The 19066-nt window shown below is 39.6% G+C and overlaps 1 long non-coding RNA gene across 1 annotated transcript; it reads left to right on the top strand.

The window, feature by feature from the left end:
* Positions 1 to 5704: 5704 nt before the first annotated feature.
* On the top strand, positions 5705 to 7392 carry LOC145660291 (uncharacterized). Its single transcript, XR_014126544.1, has 2 exons — positions 5705 to 6320; positions 6401 to 7392. It is a non-coding gene; the product is annotated as an uncharacterized LOC145660291 (long non-coding RNA).
* Positions 7393 to 19066: the final 11674 nt, after the last annotated feature.

The following is a 19066-nucleotide window of genomic DNA, read 5'->3' as shown; positions in this document are numbered from 1 at the left end:
GAAAGATAATAAGTAAATATGTAATATTTAGTTCAGCTGTTTTAAAGTTTGCATGTCTGCTAAGAACTCTGATTGTTCTCGCGGACTGTTGAACGGGTTCATGTGTTCATTTAGGGACTTTAGCTCGTGCACTGAGCGATAGTAGCTGTGCGCTTTGTTCCCTCCGCGTGCTGTTCTGCCTTCTTATGCTGCAGTTCAGTAGATGGACTGTGTGTCTCCTGGCGTGCAGGTACCTCAGAGTAAATGCGTTTGGTAGGGAGATCATGTCCATGTGGCGTACAAACCTTTATTGCTATTAAATAATAATATTCAAAAAACACTGTCACACTCTGTACTTAGCCAGTGGGTTTCACAACCTCTATTTTTTATCCCACATTTGTCTCCACAATAATATTTGCGAGGTCGTTAGATAAACAGCCCAAGTACGAATGTTGCTACAAAAACTCAGCGGTCACTTTATTAAGAACACCTGCCTTGCACATACAGTAACGCTTGGAGTTAGTCCTGTTTAAATTATACTCCAACCCAGATTAGCAGATCTTTGGAACTGGTAGAGAGAATCTTGGAGGAAACGTGGAGGAGATGCGGACCAGAATCAGTTTAGTAGTAAACTTGCTGGTTTATTCACCACGTGGCACAGGATCGCTCCTGGAGTATTGTAGACAGCTCATACATGAGTTGTAAAAACATCCACAGCTCATAACGCGTTACTAAAGAAGTAAATAACGATAAATGAAGAGCTGGGTCCAGCAACGTCCGTCACGCACAGTACAAAGCAACTCTTCCGCGTGGCCTACGTGCACACGCCTTTTACGTAAACGTAACTTAAGGGGACAGTCCGCAAATTACTGACCGTTACAATACTCCTGTTTTATAGGTGCATTACAGACTAATTGATTCTGCATGTTGCCAGGAACAGTTTATCAGCCCAAAGAAAAACTGTTTCGGGTTTATTTCCGTGTTTGTCATGAATATTTAAGGCTGGTAACAGTGCATCCACTGGCGGACAGCTTCAGGTTTTCTGGGTCATCAAGTCTTTCATGAGCTGGATCAGATGGGAAACTGTACAGGGCAGTGGGTCCGCAGAACCAGGGTTCAGAACCTCATGTGTGTTAAGAATATTCAGACAGGATTCATTTGACATGGCAAGGTGTGGTAATGTAATTATTTTCTGCGTTCCTCAGTGATTTTACTCTCGCCATGTCAGTCATTTTACCTACTGCAGCGTCAGCAAGAATTCTTGCGCCTTTTTCCTGCTATAAACGGCTATTTGCTGTAATCTCAGGGGTTTTTAATCCCGGGCGAATATCCAGGGTTCACATATCAGAGTTTGGGCGCTTTTTTCTCCAGTCACGGAAGTTCTCGAGTGGGCAAATGACTTCTCAGAGGTTTTAAGTACATTTCCCTAACCTGCTAATGTTCAAACCCAAGTCATTATTACTATAAGCAGTTTCATTAAATGCCAGAATTTGTGCAGAAGATGTCTGAAATATTCTGTGGTTTCTTTCAACTAAAGCTGCGTTTCACACGTGGATGTTTTAGTGAGACGGTAATACATAAATTCAGTAGCCACTGACGTCTGTAATTTATCCCGAGGTTTCTGATCCTGTGTGAGTCTGTCATACACTCTAGAGGTCTTGTGGTAAAGTTGCTTTATGTACACGACTGGAAAATGAGTCCCGTTTGATTAGTACTTTAGTGTTGCCGGAAATATCAAACACAGCATGACTGCTGGGAATAAGGGAGCTGAACAGTGACGCAACGTACTGGCAGGCAGGACTGTGATGTTCTGGACCCTGGACTAACCCCCTCTGGTAAAGGAGGATTACTGTGCTGCTGAGGTGTAGTGGGGTTTAGTCCCATTTCTACTGTGGGATAGATGGTGCCTTAGTCCTGTTTCTTTTATGGCAGGGGGTATAATCAGGGTACTGTAAATAAGTGACTTTTTAACTAATAGTGATCACTCTGAGATTTACTCAGCTGCTTCTACCTGTACAGTACTGACTGGGTTCTCCTGTCTCCTCTGTACAGTACTGACTGGGTGCTCCTGTCTCCTCTGTACAGTACTGATTGGGTGCTCCTGTCTCCTCTGTACAGTACTGACTGGGTCCTCCTGTCTCCTCTGTACAGTACTGACTGGGTTCTCCTCTCTCCTCTGTACAGTACTGACTGGGTTCTCCTGTCCCCTCTCTACAGTACTGACTGGGTCCTCCTGTCTCCTCTGTACAGTACTGACTGGGTTCTCCTGTCTCCTCTGTACAGTACTGACTGGGTTCTCTTTTGTCTCCGCAGTCATGCTGAGCAGGTGTCACTGTGTTCTGCTGTTACAGCTGCTGACAGTCATAGCTGGTAAGTGGACAGAACAGGTTCTCTCAGGTCATCAGAATTTCATCCTTGACTTTGGTGTGTTAACCGGACTATTGTACCGGCTTGACCTTTATCTTTATTTAATCTTTTTTATATTTAATAAAATAATTATTAAAATTAATTAAATGTATAAATCCTGATGGTTGTTTCTAATAATTCATTTTGCACTGCACAGCATAAACAATATCATCCATTTGTTTAACATTTAAAAGGATTGTAAACATATTTATTGCATTGCTGCTATTCATGAGAATTGTACTATATAACTCACTGTGGATGCTCGGCTCGTCGTACCTACTGTATAACTACAGTGTCTGTCTCACTCATAGACCCCATTCATAGTCAGCTGGCTAAGGCAGCATGAACACAGTGATGCTTCACTAATAATATCGTAACCCTTTCTTCAGAACACTGAGAAGGTTTAGGCTGCTATAGGCCCGCCCCAGAGTGAGAAACATAAAATTAATTAATTTCATTGGACAGATTGCCTGTCATTTTGCTAATAGACTTGCATTTCAGAACCCTTTCATTAAAAGATCACCAGAATGGTCATGTAGACACAGACATAGAAGGCACAGATGTCTCTGCAGTTGTACTAGTGAGCAGTATCAGTCAGTTCTGCTCTTACTTAGAAATGCATCTTTGAGTAACCAAGAATATTCATGTAGCCTAAGTGAATGGGTTGATTATTTTTTGTTTTACTGTATTTATAGAGAGAGCATGATACCAGTTTCTCTTTACTGATCTGATACTGATGTCTTGCATTTGATTGTCGTCTAATATCAATACCAATCTGATATTTTTCCATTAAAAGCCACTGTGGTTCAGTTGTGTAGGGAATTATTTTTTGTATTATATATGCTGTATCATGCATGGATATAACAGATAAAATAAATAACATTCTAAATAATAAATATTGTTTACAAGTTGATATTTATTGCCTTGATATGAAACATTGGATCATTTTCCTCTATAAATAATATTATTATAGACTAATATTGGGTCTAATATTTGGTTTAATTAGTTTGATTTGTTTTTCTTTTTACTTTCAGGACTTGTTTGACAATCTGATGAAGTTTTAGTTCATATATATGCAGAAATATAGAAACTTCTAAAGAGTTCCTAAACTTTCAAGCACCAGTGTAACATTTTAAACTCTCTTTTCTTAATGTCTCTTTCAGGCTCTTTTCCTTCAGTAAAGGTGAATCTTCGTGATGCTGCTACTCTCCCCTGCAATGAGAAGTGTTCTGGTCTGCTCACATGGACTGTGTCCTATAAACAACTTGACATTCTGGCTCAGTGTAACCAGACATCCTGCCAGTCAGAGGAGGGATTTCACATGTCCCATGATCAGTACCTGAAGGGAGATCTCTCCCTCACCATCACTGATGCTGATTACACTAAGAGGACCTGGTACACCTGCTCTTGTAGTGGTAAAGACATCTGTGATGTGAGTCTACAGATAGAGGGTAAGTGTCCTCATGGATTACATAGTTATTGTTACTATACCATTATTTATGTAGACAGAGAGAACTTTATTTATCTGGGGTATATAAGGTAGAACATAGGAAACTTCACAAACATCAGATATGTGGGGAAGAACAGAAGGAGCTTGTATAATGTTTAAATGTTTATATCAGATTTGCAGTTCTGAGGTTACTGCAAATCAGTTGTATATTACATAGAAGTTGCTAATTGTTTTTTTCCACAGCCTGTAATTCTTCATTTCAGATTAAGCTTGGTGAACCATTGGTGCTGGATTTGCTCATATCAGAGTCAGTTGAGGTGATTTATACCAGCACAGGTGCAGCTGCTCCCTCTAGTGGACAGATCTGCACAGTGGCTGGACACTCACTGAAGTGTAAACCTGAATACACTCGGAGAGCGTCACTCATCTCTGCTGTAGAGCTGAGAGGAACCACACCATCTGATAGTGGAGTTTACAGCATCAGAGATATTAAGAATGAAGAGATTATTCAGACATACACAGTTACTGTGGAAGGTAAGTGTGGTTACTGTGAGTTTAATGTTGCCTAGAATTACTTTACGCATACCCCCTCCCAACATAGTATCAGTAACTATGTTTACATGCACATCAGTGGTTCAGTATTAGTTTGACTATGAATGCTAGGATCATGTAAACAGCATGGACTGAGTGTCTCAGTTTGGGGTCTTGGTCTTAGTTGAGGTCCTGTTTATCTAAGCATATCCCCAATAGAGCATGTGGACCCGGTTGATTTTCACTGGACTCTTTGTGGTGGATTCTCACACGGACACTCTTGGATCCAGCCACTGATGTTTTACAGCACTTGGTGTGATGCCTGCTTACTGATATCAAAACAATCATGAGTGACTGAGTTGGAAAAATTAAAGTGTTTGAATTTGAAGGTGTTACAACCTTGTTTGTGTTATGGGTAGGGTTATTTGTGTTTGTTTACATTTATGTTACATCCTGTGACTCCTCCCCTTCATGATTCTCCTCCTCCACCTGATCAAGGCTTTTGTCCTGGGCTGCTGTGTTGCGCCTTGACTGGCTGCCTCATTCTACCGCGCACATAAGGGGAAGACTGGGAAGGAGCAACAGGCTGCAATTCATATCCACTGTTGCTATGGCTGCTTGTGTTTGTTCAGGGAGTGTTTGCCGATTGTTGTGGTTTTAGGCCTCTGCTTGTTAAATCATTCTGACTTATCGCGTCCCCTTTTTCTGGACGTGTTCACTGTTATAAATATTATTCTGTGTATAGTGTATTATAGTAGTCCTACGTGAATCGTAGTTGGGAAGTGTGGAGTTTGACACCTTTTTTATTTGCTCAGTTCTTTACTTCTGTTAGTTTTTGGGAATAGGGAGGGTTATTGTACTTAATTTTGTTTGTGTTCAGTTGGGAGAGTTGGTTGTTTTGGGCAGCAGGGCTTGGTGGTTGGCATGTTTGCATCCGAGTCCCTATCTGGGTGGAGTTTCCGTGTTCTTCCTGTGTCTGTGTAGGACCCCAGAGGAAACCTCCCAAAAACATGGTGTGTGTGTGTGTGTGTGTGTGTGTGTGTGTGTGTGTGTGTGTGTGTTCAGTGATGGTTGGTGCTCTGTCCTGGTCTGAACCTCCTCCCCTTCCCCTACACCTGGTTCAGTCCCGCAGGAGTCTGTAGTTTCTGATAGAGAGAATGCTGTGTGTAAATTTGCTGCTGCTTCTCATCTGTCTGTGAGTGATTTGAGTGTAAAAGCTGATTTATGCCTTTAAAGTGTTCTTTAATTTGAAAATGGTGCTAAATAAATGTAACCAACTAATAATAAAAAATTTTATTTCTAGTATGGCTTTTTCTTTTTATTTATTTGTCCTGAAGCTCAATCCGTCTACATACGACCCTCAATAAATCAACAAATACTTCACCCTCAATATCACTGTTCACTGTAGTAATTATGCTGTGTGTTAATATGTAAATGTAGTCAGTGATGGTGCAGTAATTATGCTGGGTGTTAATATGACAGACCGGAGCTTCAGCAGTGATCATAGTTATGATGGAGCACAGGTGGTGATCAGGGTGGTGGTGGTTGTTGTTGTTGTTGTTGTGTACCCCCCCCCCCCTTTGTGTGGCTCATTCTCTCCACTGGTTCATTCACTTTGAACTCTGAATATATTTCTATTCTACATTTACAACAATATCTCTCTACAAGATCCAGATTTGTTTTAGTTTGATTTCTAAACAGTTCTCCATCGCTGTAATAGTTACTTCCTGATTGAATTTGATTAGATACTGATATGGAGGTGGGAGGTGCTGAGCTCACCAGAGGACACGGACACTTCTACAGAAGTGGTTACTATGGTAACTGGTGAAACATTATGCATACCTACTTGTTAAGATCTTGTGTAGTGATGCTGTTGTGATCTTTTTGTCAGGAACTGGAGCTGAACTGCCCCTGTCCCACAATCCCTCTCGATCCCATCACAGTGTTCACTCTGGTACATACACACATGATTATAACTCAATACTGTTTAAATAGTGGTTTATATTTACTGACAGTTCTTTGTGTCTGTTGCAGAAGTCCAGCCGTGTCCAGATCAGAGCTCCACAGTGACGGTGTTGACGGTGCTCCTGGCTCTGACGTGGGCGGGGCTTGTGGCAGCAGTGCTGGTGATTGTGCAGCTGAGGAAAAAAATCAGCAGTGAATGGAGACTGTAACCATGACAACAGAGGAGTTAATATGAATGGACTAAACCACTCAGATGAAGAGCAGAGGTGATCTCCCAGTAATAACCATGAGGAAGTCTAAAAGAGATGATAAATTATTTGGCTCTCTTGTACACACACACACACACACACACACACACATGTACCCACACTGCCTTTCTCTGTACCATTCAGGGGTCAGAGATCAGTGTGTGTTTGATCGTACCTGATCAGAGTTTTCTGACGTTAGCACTCCTGACCTCACCTGGTAGAGCAGGTACAGTAAGATGCATCTCCAGAATCATGGTTTGATCCTCAGAGAGCACACATGATGTCATACTGATAAACATACTTCAGTCATTATAAGAGCATCTGCCCAGTACTGTAAATGTAATGCAAAGATGTTTATGTACAAATGTAATATAAAGATGTTTATGTAAATATTATTATGCGATCCTGTGATGTAATTTAATGCACATGTAAATGCTTTTGTGTCAAGTCATGGAAAAACAGGTATTTTATTTCTGTAGCATCTTTTAAATTTTATTTGCCTTTTATTTAAGAGTCTCCCCTTATTGTCCAGGTTATATTTTCAAGAGTTCACTTGTGGTCTTGGTGATTATGATCAGTTGTTGTGGTTGGTTTTTCCAATGCTGTAATGCCGCATTAATTTCAAAGCATTCTGCTCAATAAGTAGCTACGGTTTGCCTGCCCAGGTAAAGCAATCTCCAATATTAAGTAAATCAGACATGTATTATGGAAACAGGCCTGCTTCATGTCATTTCTTTTTGAGAAAGATTGACAGACCCTGTGATGTTTACTGTTTTTATCAGCTGGCTATTATTAAATGCACTTGCTAGTTAACAGTGTCTGTGGAGTAATCTGTCTAAGGGCAAGAGCAGTTCACTAGAGGTACAGCTGAGATGCGTATAGATAACAAGATGAATCAACAGGCATTAAGTAACTATAAAGTAAAGATTGTAAACAAACAGTGAGTTGTATTAGAATCAGTAGAGTTCTCATAAAGTGCAGATATGTGCTTAACTACATTTATTTGTAATAAGCTGAACATTTGACAAATTTTATGCTTGTACATTAAACTTTTAAGGATCAGTATCAAAATAAATGATTCCAAAGGGAGGATGAAGGCATTAATGAAAGGAGAGGAGAGAAGGAGAAGGAGTACACAGACTGGTGCTTTTGGTATAATATGTAGTTTGGATGTCACGGAACGCTCGACTCCCGCGAGTCACGTGGTTTGGCCCGCCACGTGCAGTGGGAGGATCCTCATTTGTGGCCACACCTGCACACACCTGCACCTCATTTGTTTATAAGTATTTAAACCCTCGTCATAGTGTGCAAGATCGTTGGTCATTGTGGATGTAACTTCTTAATGTCATGGTTAATGGTCTTGTTATCGTTAAACGTATACGTGTGTATTGTGCTTGTTTCATGTTAACCGTTACAGGTTCATGGTTTTTCGTGAGTAATACTTGTGAGTGCCGTTATCGTTCTGTGTAAATAAATTACGTCCCAGTCACTGGAGTCTGTGCGTCCTGCGCCTCACCCTGCGGCACTCGGGCCACCACGCGTTACATTGAAGCTTGAGGTCCACTGTTGAGTCCCTTTGCCAAGCCTGGTGGCTGTAGCCTTCAAATTCAGGGAGATAAAATGTCATCATTACAAAATTTGTACTGCCAGGAGTTGCTTAATGTTTATCTTTAAAAAATTAGAAATTTTATTTTTCATCTGTCAGCACTACTTTGAGCCAATGATGTTTTAAACTTTGCTCATGAATATTAATGAGGTGTTTTGCTCTGTGCCTCTGCAAATCCAACTGCTTCTCTTGCCGTGCCTTATGGGTAAAAACCTGCCATGTGTTTTGTTTTTTTTGTTTTTTATCTCAGACATATAAGATGTAATGCGTTTATTTTGAAATACAAGAAGAAATCATGTTTTACGGAACTTTTTGTTTAAATGTATTACTGTATTTTGATGCCTAATGCATTGTTACCAAAATACAATATGCATCTATGCTCTGTTTATCCTGAAACTGTCGATTAGTCTGATTGATATTTTTGATATTTTGAAGTAAATGTTACAAGTCCCAGTTTGAACACAATTTATTGCAGTAACAGACACAAAATGAATACTTTTAATAATGTTTGAGGCATTTAAAATGTTTGATAATTTGGGGGAGCCTTTATGGAAATGATTCATGTGAAATAGCTGTTATTTCTTAACAAGTGTTAGCAAGTAAAAACAGCACACTAAAAGAAAAACTTTTGATCAGTGGATTTATGTTAGAGCACCAACTGGTTAAAAATTGATCTAAAGTATTGATCTAAAACTCTAATGTATATATTTCAGTTTACTTTAAGCTCTCGCGAGGAACTTGTCAGGGATCCCCACTCTCACCTTCTTTCCTGGTATCACAGTGTGGATATAAATTCATAATTTGATGCTTTATTTGGATGATACTTTATTTGTGACTGACCCAGTTAATTCGGTACCCACACTTATTATAATTATTGAATCCTTTTTTGAGGGAAGGTTAATATTCTTAAAATTAACTGTGTACCCAAAATTAATGATCTACTACAGTCCCTTCCTCTGGAGGTCCCTGTGATATATTTTAAACAATTCGATGCTCTGTGTGAGATTTATTTGAAATGGGAAAATTACAGCAAGCTGTTGTGAGTGGTGGTCTAGGGCTACCTAAAAGTTTACTTTATTATTATACTATAGCCCTAGACGTTTGGCTCACTGGTCACTCCACTCTGAAAGGTCTCCCCCATGATACGGTACCATCAGCCCCACTGCCACGTTTACACTGTGTCTCAGTAAAAGTATCATGGTGCAGTAGTTCAAACTCTGGTTTCAGATTTGCTAAACTTATGGAATAAAGATGTGGAATAAAGCCATATGTTTAAATGTAATCCCTATTTGAATCCTCTAACATTTCACTAATCCCAAAGTTATGTATTGCAAAATCCCCCATTATGTGAAAGGAGTGGGTTGACTGTGTTATATTAAATATATATAGATAGAAGATATTTATGATTTATGAAGGGTATAAAAAACATTTTGGATCAAGACTCATTAAAATCTTTCAACCACATGGTGCAGGTATTTAACTTGCCCAGATCACAAATTTGGAGATATTTGCAATTAAAACATCTGCTAAAGGGAATTTTTTGGCGAGGTCAAAATTATCCGCAATAGGCAGAGTTGCTTTGTGAGATGTTAAATATATATGGTAAGAGACATGAAGTATCTGTTTACTATTCTTACTCCTCCTCATATCTGTGTGTGTGTGTGTGTGTGTGTGTGTGTGTGTGTGTGTGTGTGTGTGTGTGTGTGTGTGTGTTTGTGTGTGAATCACGGCCCTCCCTCGTTAGTTGCGTGTTACACCTGTCCCTTGTTAGTCATCATTAACGTGTATATGTAAGTCCTTGAGCAATAATCAGCCCTTGTCAGTGTTTAACCTGACATATGCTGTTACCACCCAATTCTGTAGTGTTTAGTGTCCTACTTAGTGTTTGCAACATTTCTTTTACATGTATCGCTGTTCGTGCTTTGCTTTTTGTTTTGTTATGTGTTTCTGTGTGCGACACAGCTCGTCATCATTTCAGCATTTCAGTCAAGATATGTTAAATCATTCAAGTGTTTAATCTGGTGGCCCACACTGTTCAAACACTGGATTCTGTTTAATCTGATGGCCACACTGTTCAAACACTAGATTCTGTTTAATCTGGTGGCCCACAGTGTTTACACACTGGATTCTGTTTAATCTGATGGCCACACTGTTCAAACACTGGATTCAGTTTAATCTGGTGGCCACACTGTTCAAATACTGGAATATGTTTAATCTGGTGGCCACATTGGTCAAACACAGGAATCTGTTTAATCTGGTGGCCACACTGTTCAGCACTGGATTCTGTTTATTCTGCTGGCCCACACTGTTCAAAGACTGGATTCTGTTTAATCTGGTGGCCCACACCATTCAAACACTGGATTCTGTTTAATCTGATGGCCACACTGGTCAAACACTGGATTGTGTTTAATCTGGTGGCCCACACTAGTCAAACACTAGATTTTGTTTAATCTGGTGGCCCACACCATTCAAATATTGGATTCTGTTTAATATGGTCACCACACTGGTCAAACACTGGATACTGTTTAATCTGGTGGCCTCACTGACCAGGCATCTGTAGGCATGGCCTTGACTCTGCCACTGGCTATAGTAATCAACCAATCAGTTAGTCTAAATTGATGGAAGGGCCGTTTTTTGTTACAGTAAATCACCAATCAGATTGAAGAGTTAATTTCGAAAAAAAGAAGCCCCAAAACAGCAGAACAACTAACATTTTAAAATACAATCTTATAATAAATGTGAGACATTGTTCCTTTATTTTACTTTATTTATCTTCATTATCCATAATCATAATTATCTACATTCACAACATTTCATTCTGCCATAGATGAAACATGTTCCTGTGACGTAGGCGGCACAGAGGAAGCGAGAGGCGAAGTCGAACAGATATGTTCTTTATTTTCCATTGAATTCTAATGAAGCAATAAATGGGTTTAGTTAAATCTCCTGAGTCGGAGTAGTGTTGCACCAACAGACACTCCCTCCTGATAGAACAGAACACACAGAACCCTACAGAGTACATGTGAACCCACACAACCCTACAGAGTACATGTGAACCCACACAACGCTATAGAGTACATGTGAACCCACACAACCCTACAGAGTACATGTGAACCCACACAACCCTACAGAGTACATGTGAACCCATACAACGCTACAGAGTGCATGTGAACCCACACAACGCTACAGCGTACATGTGAACCCACAGAACCCATGTTGTTGTTTATTCCAGTAAACATACTGGCCTTTTGTTATCTTTGTAAATGTCACATAATAAACATGAAACTTACAGAACACAACAGAAAATGTATTGAAACACACCGTTAATTACAGTCCCAACTTGCTGTCTCTGGCAATGTGAAATATTTTGTTTCTTTGATTATTGTATGATGATTTCTCTGAAATATTTATTGATCATATGTATTGATAACTTGGCATAACCCACCAGAATAATATCTAGGCAATGTAGTTTAGACTTTGTTATTTCACAGAATAGCATTATCAAAATGTTAGTAAAAGTGGCTAGTAGGTGTCACCATGGAGATCAGTGTCAAGTGTTTTGAAGCAACCACATGCATCTTGTCTCATAAATCATGAGCTTTTCTCACTTACACTGTAGTGAGATTAAATGTATAAAATGTTTTAACAGGTAGTGTTAATTTGATGAAAAAGTTAAGACTGGTTCAGATCTAGCAGCTGAAGAAAGTTGAGTGTGTGCTGTTGAATGTGTTGAATGTGTGCTGTTGAATGTGTTGAATGTATGCTGTTGAATGTGTTGAGTGTGTGCTGTGTAACACAGAGTTTTCCATCCTCCGTCTTCTCCTCTTCTCCAGTTCTTCATTCTGCACCATCTCTCAGCTCACTAAAGGTGAATCTTCATGACAATGCTACTCTCCCCTGCATTCAGACATGTTCTGGTCTGGTCACATGGACTGTGTCCTGTAAACCACATGACATTCTGGCTCAGTGTGACCAGACATCCTGCCAGTCAAAGGAGGGATTTCACATGTCCCATGATCAGTACCTGAAGGGAGATCCTCACCATCACTGATGCTGATTACACTAAGAGGACATGGTACACCTGCACCTGTAATGGTAAAGACATCTGTGATGTGAGTCTACAGATAGAGGAGGGTAAGGGTTTGTTCTCTCAGTCTTTGCTGACGAACCCTTAATGATTTAGGTTTAATAGGGTGAATTAGATTGGAACCCATTTGAAGTTCCTGAGGGATTTCACGTCACATGATCAGTACCTGAAGGGAGATCTCTCCCTCACCATCACTGATGCCGATTACACTAAGAGGACCTGGTACATCTGTGAGTGTGATGGTGTAGGGATCTGTGATGTGAGTCTACGGATAGAGGCTAAGTGTCGTCCTTTATTTTCCCTACTAAACATTTGCAATTGGAGAATAAAAATAAGGTGATTCCATTTGGTGGTAATCTGTGCGTGCGTGTGTGTGTGTGTGTGTGTGTGTGTGTTTGTGTATGTGTCCTTGCAGCTCCTGAGGTTTCCATGCAGTTTACCTCTGGAGAATCTCTTATCCTGGATGTGCCCATATCGGAGCCAGTGGAGATGTTTATTAACAGGACTAGTGATGACAGTCCAAACATTGTCAGATTATGTGAGGTCATAGGTCGTGAAATTCAGTGTGTCTCTGAGTATGAGCAGAGAGTGTCATTCAGTTCCAGTCTGCAGTTGAAGGAGCTGAAAGCGTCTGATAATGGCGTTTACATCATATGGGACATCAGGAATAAGGAGACTGTATTCACCTTTAGAGTCACCATAGAAGGTAAGACTTTAACCTGCCTGAGCACAGTCATGTTCAGGATACTCTCAGGTAACCTAATGTGTAAATCAAATAGCAAGATTTCATTTTTTTTATGTTTCTATCTGCGTGATTTCTGGTTGCTTATAAGTCTGATGTTGTTGTAGGAAAGAAAATGACTGTGCCTTCAGTAAAAGGTGAGTATAATCTGCTGTTTTATATTTTCATTATATACTTCACTATATACTTCAGTATGAAGACAATCAAAATATAGTGAAACTCACAGTTTTGAATAATAAACTCATTTACTGACCAGTAATATGAACCGTTCCTTAATAAACTTAATAAACAGAAAATACATCACCTGTGTGTGGTCCATCCACACTGATTACATTGTACAGTAGAACATCTCCTACATGAAGAGGTTCTAGTGGAGGGGAACCCTGCACATCAGAGTAGACTCTTCCTCCTCCTCCTCTTCCTCTTATTAGTTACATAATAATATATACATTTCTCAGACTCAAGGATACTTTACAGACAGATATCAGCTTTTACAAACACTCACACTGTAATGATGGATGTTATATGTGAATGTCAATGGGTGCGGAGCAGGACGCACAGACCCCCTCATCTGTGAAGGACGTTTATTAATATAAAACGTGGACAATAGTGGCACTCACATATAACATCTACGGAGAACATACTTAAATAATTAGCACAATGAACACATACACATCAATAAGGAACAAACAAAAACCCACATTACTGCTACAATGTACGTGCAGACTGATGTAAACACAAAGTCGCAACAATGACCAACAAAGGGAGCACACATGGACAGTTTAAATACACACATAAGACCTTAACATTAAAATCTCTGTCACGGTATGGCCCCTCCCCGCCCCAAAGATCTCCATGTGTGTTTTGTCTGCATCGCCACGCCCTCTCATGTTTCTCACTGATTCTTGTTGTATGTCATTGTTGTGTGTGTATAAAAGTCCCTTGTCTTATCATGGATGTTGTTGGTGTTTGAAACCTTAGCCTGCTACGTCTTATTGTTTAAGTGTATTAACAAATGTCTGTTTCAATGTGTCTCATCCCCACATCCTGCTTAAGCCTCCATACGTTACACCCTCTACACGTGTGTGCCATCCCGGGGGTCGTGGTTACAAACAGAGACACAGTACATTTGTGAATCCCCCTGCACGTGGCAAGCTGTACCACGTGACTTATGGGGGAGGAGCAGTCCATGACAGAACCCCATCCTATGGGCCGCAGCTCCCGAAGCGTCCACCTTTGGGAGTGCTCTGCAGAAGCGCTTGGTGTTCCTTATACTCAGCTTCAAGATTATATCTCTCCATCTCCAGCTGCTCTTTGGAAGCTTCAATGTCATGACATCCATCCAGACCAGTCTTCTGCAGCTGCTCATATGAACCTAAATTTACGGGGCAGAGTTATACTAAAGAATCATCCAGTTCTATTAATTAACAGATGGCAACAGCTGATTTTGCCATCTTGAAATTGAGATATGTTCAGATGAGAAGGCTCAGTTTAAAAATATATTACGACTCTTCATATGAAACCATGTGTTAAAAACCAACAGGAATTAATTGCCATGTAATTTTCTCTAGAATGTATAGACTTTATAGTTCTTTACCTTTTTTTCTCTGAAATGGAAGTGGATGGCTACCATTGATTGGAGGTAGAACAAGTGGAGCAAAATGTGTGCTGTCTCTAGTTTCTGGACTGTGCACACCCACATCAAGAGCCTAAACAAAGTATACAAGGTATTTTTCACACAAGAATCTACATACTGACACACAAGCACACATAACCATACACAACCTTCCATCATAGCCAAACAACTTTTTATTAAAATGTGCTAAAAATGTATTTCTGTTTGTTTCTTTCTTGAGGCAGCAGTACAAATATTTTTAAGGTATCCCATATAATTTAAAGATTCAAAAACACATGCTCCTTCATTTCAGCATTTAAATAAAATGTGTATACACGTACCTGAACGTTGTTTGCTTTCTGAGCACTGTGGTTTGGTCTTATTGGTGGCAGCTTTGTGCAGCCACCTTTCCTCTTTTCCATATCTACTGGCGCCTCTCGTCTTTTGATGTGAATTCTAAAGATCGATAAGCCTTTTAGTTTTTGGGGAACAGACCTCAGCCAAATACAATAAGCAGCAACGAAGCAAATGAGTACTATGGGAATGGTGAATTGCCTGATTAATGTGATAACTTGTGTGACTTCACAGCCCCTTTATTACATCATAATTATGCCACAAGTACCATCTCTACATCAATACCAAATTGCTAAACCTGCTAAATCTTGCACGGTTCAAGGTTTTTTCCCTTTAGATTTTAATCAATTTATCTGCTCATTCAACCAGACGAAAATCAAGCCAACAAGTATCAGAAACAGTACACACTGTAAACATCACACGTGTAAAACCTAATAATGAAAGTTGAAAATCCGCATAGGTAGCTAAGCTAGCTAGCATGTAGCAGGTGACTCAGGAATGGAGCTGGTATAGATGTGGTCTGCAAGCTAGAGATCCACGCTGCACCCTGCTCTTTAAGAAAATGAGCTTCAACCTTTCAGTAAACAGATTGGGTTTTTGTTGGGTTAAAAACATTTTCTTTATCAAGCTGAACTCAGAGGCCTTCAGATGTCTCTGCAGATTTGTTAGCTAGGCAATAAATAATGAAAATGTCTCAGAGAGAGAGAGACAGAGAGAGATGGAACGACAGAGAGAATGGACTCAATAAATCTCTCAGTCCATGCTTTTACTATTACTAGTTAATTACTTTTCATTTCCTACTCTAGGTCCAGTTCAGACAGTGCACCATTTGTGTATAGCATCTAGCACCAAGGGCTTATTGAGCTGGTCCTTTCTAAGTTATGAAAGCTCCATCGATGAGACTGGCTGTGTGCTGGGCTGGTGACATAGATGGAAAACTGTATTGTTTTTGTCATGGTTTATAAAAATGATGCGCAGTGAAATGTACTCCTGGGTCAAATTGCTTAGCTATAGTATGAATCATCTGATTAGGACCCAGATAAGTCAAAACAATGACTTGGGCAAGTGTTTAGGGCTCTAGGTCTCTGTTGATAAATATCTGGGTCAGCCCATTTAACAGTGTGTCTGTAGCTTTTCATTAACTTTTTATTGCTTATTGGTCACTGTGTATTGCCTTTTCTTACTATTCAGTTTGAAATATCAACAAATAGGACAGAACAAAACATCATCTTTATGCTATGGTCAACTAGTGTTACTGGCAAACCCAAAGAAATTGGTTAGAGTGGGGATGGTTTTGAAGTCATATCAGCAAAAATTAGCATAACATAGATGATTGTAACTTTGGGATTTGCCTGTCTACTGAACTTTTGGATGAAGAAGTCATGGAGCTGCTCTCTCAGTAGGACTCAGCTCTGAGTCTCTCTCCTTAAATGTCAGATATCTTTTCTTCTGAATACTAAACGTACAATTCTGGCAAACCATGTCAATTACAATCCATTATACTGATGTGTTTATTTGATTCACTGCAAGACAATGAGTGACTTGTGTTTGGAACATAGTCTTCCTTCCCAAAGTTATACTGACTTCTTATACTGACATTTTTTAAACATGTACAGACAATTTTATTCCCTGGAAAGTAACATATACACACACAGACAGACACACAAAATGTGTGCTGTCTCTAGTTTCTGGACTGTGCACACCCACATCAAGAGCCAGATGAGAAGGCTCAGTTTAAAAATATATTCTGACTCTTCATATGAAACCATGTGTTAAAAACCAACAGGTATTAATTGCCATGTAATTTTCTCTAGAGTGTATAGACTTTATAGTTCTTTACCTTTTTTTCTCTGAAATGGTAGTGGATGGCTACCATTGATTGGAGGTAGAACACATGGAGCAAAATGTGTGCTATCTCTAGTTTCTGGACTGCGCACAGCCACATCAAGAGCCTAAACAAAGTATACAAGGTATTTTTCACACAAGAATTTACATACTGACACACAAGCACACATAACCATACACAACCTTCCATCATAGCCAAACAACCTTTTATTAAAATGTACTAAAAATGTATTTCTATTTGTTTCATTCTAGAGGCACCAGTACAAATATTTTTAAGGTATACCATATCATTTAAAGATTCAAAAACACATGCTCCTTCATTTCAGCGTTTAAATAAAATGTGTATACACGTACCTGAACATTGTTTGCTTTCTGAGCACTGTGGTTTGGTCTTATTGGTGGCAGCTTTGTGCAGCCACCTTTCCTCTTTTCCAAATCTACTGACACCTCTCATCTTTTGATGTGAATTCTAAAGGTCAGTAAGCCTAACGACTGATTATAATTGGAGTGTGGACAAACACTAGCTAGCTACAAATCACTTACACAGTAGCGTGTGATTGACTGCGCCAGTACCCGCTCCTATTGTGTTAACAGCTTTATGAATATTAATGAAATTTCCGCCGCTCTCTCCACCCCCGGTATGAAAGCTTCCTTCCTATTGGCTGTGCCAGTTCTCTGTATGACGCAGAGGTCTTTTGAACATTCCTAGTGGTTTTAGAAGAAACCCTCTGATACACATAGAAATAGAAATAGAAGCAATTTACTGCTGTGTATACACTCTCACAGCACTATATTCTAAATACCTACTGTTGTGCAGAGTGTAATGGGCAGTAATTTGTCTGCTGTCCCTTTAAGTTGTGTTTTACGGAAAATGCATGTGCATGAATGCCACACAGGAGAAGACTTTTTTTTGTACTGTACATGACGGACCTTACTGGACCCAGCGATTCTTTTGTCCTTAATTTCATTTCTCTGTTAATGTGTTTATGAGCTTTGGACATTTCTACATTTCATGTATGCACTGTCAACAGGATTCCAAGAGCAAGCCGCTGTCACGTAGTGAATAAACCGGCAAGATTATTGCATAACTGAGTTGAGTCTGACTCGCGTCTCCTCCACATGCTTCAGAGGCTTCTCTCTACCAGTGCCAAAGCTCTTTGCTAATCTGGGTTGGAGCATAATTTAAATAGGACTAACTCCAAGCGTTACAAGAGGCACCTTGTGGTTGCATAGTTAGAGTCCATGGTCCATTCTGCCACCATCCACATTTCTACACATTTTCTAGCCCTTTATCAGTGGTTTGCTTCTGACCAAACGACTGCAGTTGCCAAGATATTTTGGGTGGCTGACCACTCTGCAGTGACAGTGACATGCAGGAAAACTCCAGCCACCCTGCTGGGCACGACACACTTGCAACACTCACTATCTCAGTGCCTCCACTGTGCCGATGCTTTGAAAGTATATGTTCCATGCTAATAACCCTGAAAAATGTACAACTTATTTAATTAGTCTACTATTGCATATTGAAGATTACACAGTGCATGGGTATGCTCAAATGAAATGTGGCCAGAGTTCCTCAGTGTGTTTTTGATTTATGAAGATTCATGAAGAGTAACATTGACATCTCAGGAAATGTTTGAGATATCATGCTTGTCCCTGGTCTAATTCTCTCACAAGCAAATATATTAATAAAGCAGAACTAAAGCAAAGGCAGAATTTTTGGAACTGTTACTGAAAGACAACAGAGTAGCATAGAAGGATAGAAGAAGAACATCACAGAAAAATTAATGCACATATCACTAGCCTAAGACCCTTTAAACACAAGAAATGCTGAGAGCTAAAACTAATATTTCCATATTTTGTTCATTTATTGCCTCATTGAGAAACAGTCCAAGACATACATTATCCTACAACACCATGCATTATTCTCCATGACAAAGGATTTTCAGGCACATGGCCATATTAACAAGGCAAAAATTATGGCCAAACAGGACTAAAACAACAGCAAATTATGAATATTGTTCAGCTTGCGCATATGGGACTATAAAATGCTTCTGGCACTAGGCATTTGTTTATGACTCAGAGGCTTCTGATTTGTTTAAACAATCAGCAGAGTTTTGTGTCACATGACACTTGATGAAATACAAAGTCATTGCTTCAATTATGCATTTACACACCAGTAAAAATGATTCATATATATATATATATATATATATATATATATATATATATATATAG

Source organism: Electrophorus electricus, chromosome 1 (genome assembly GCF_041902795.1).
Source record: "Electrophorus electricus isolate QZ-2024a chromosome 1, ASM4190279v1, whole genome shotgun sequence".
Classification (NCBI taxonomy): domain Eukaryota; kingdom Metazoa; phylum Chordata; class Actinopteri; order Gymnotiformes; family Gymnotidae; genus Electrophorus; species Electrophorus electricus.
The sequence above is the reverse complement of the archived record's forward strand: the minus strand, read 5'-3'. Positions and strand labels throughout refer to the sequence as shown.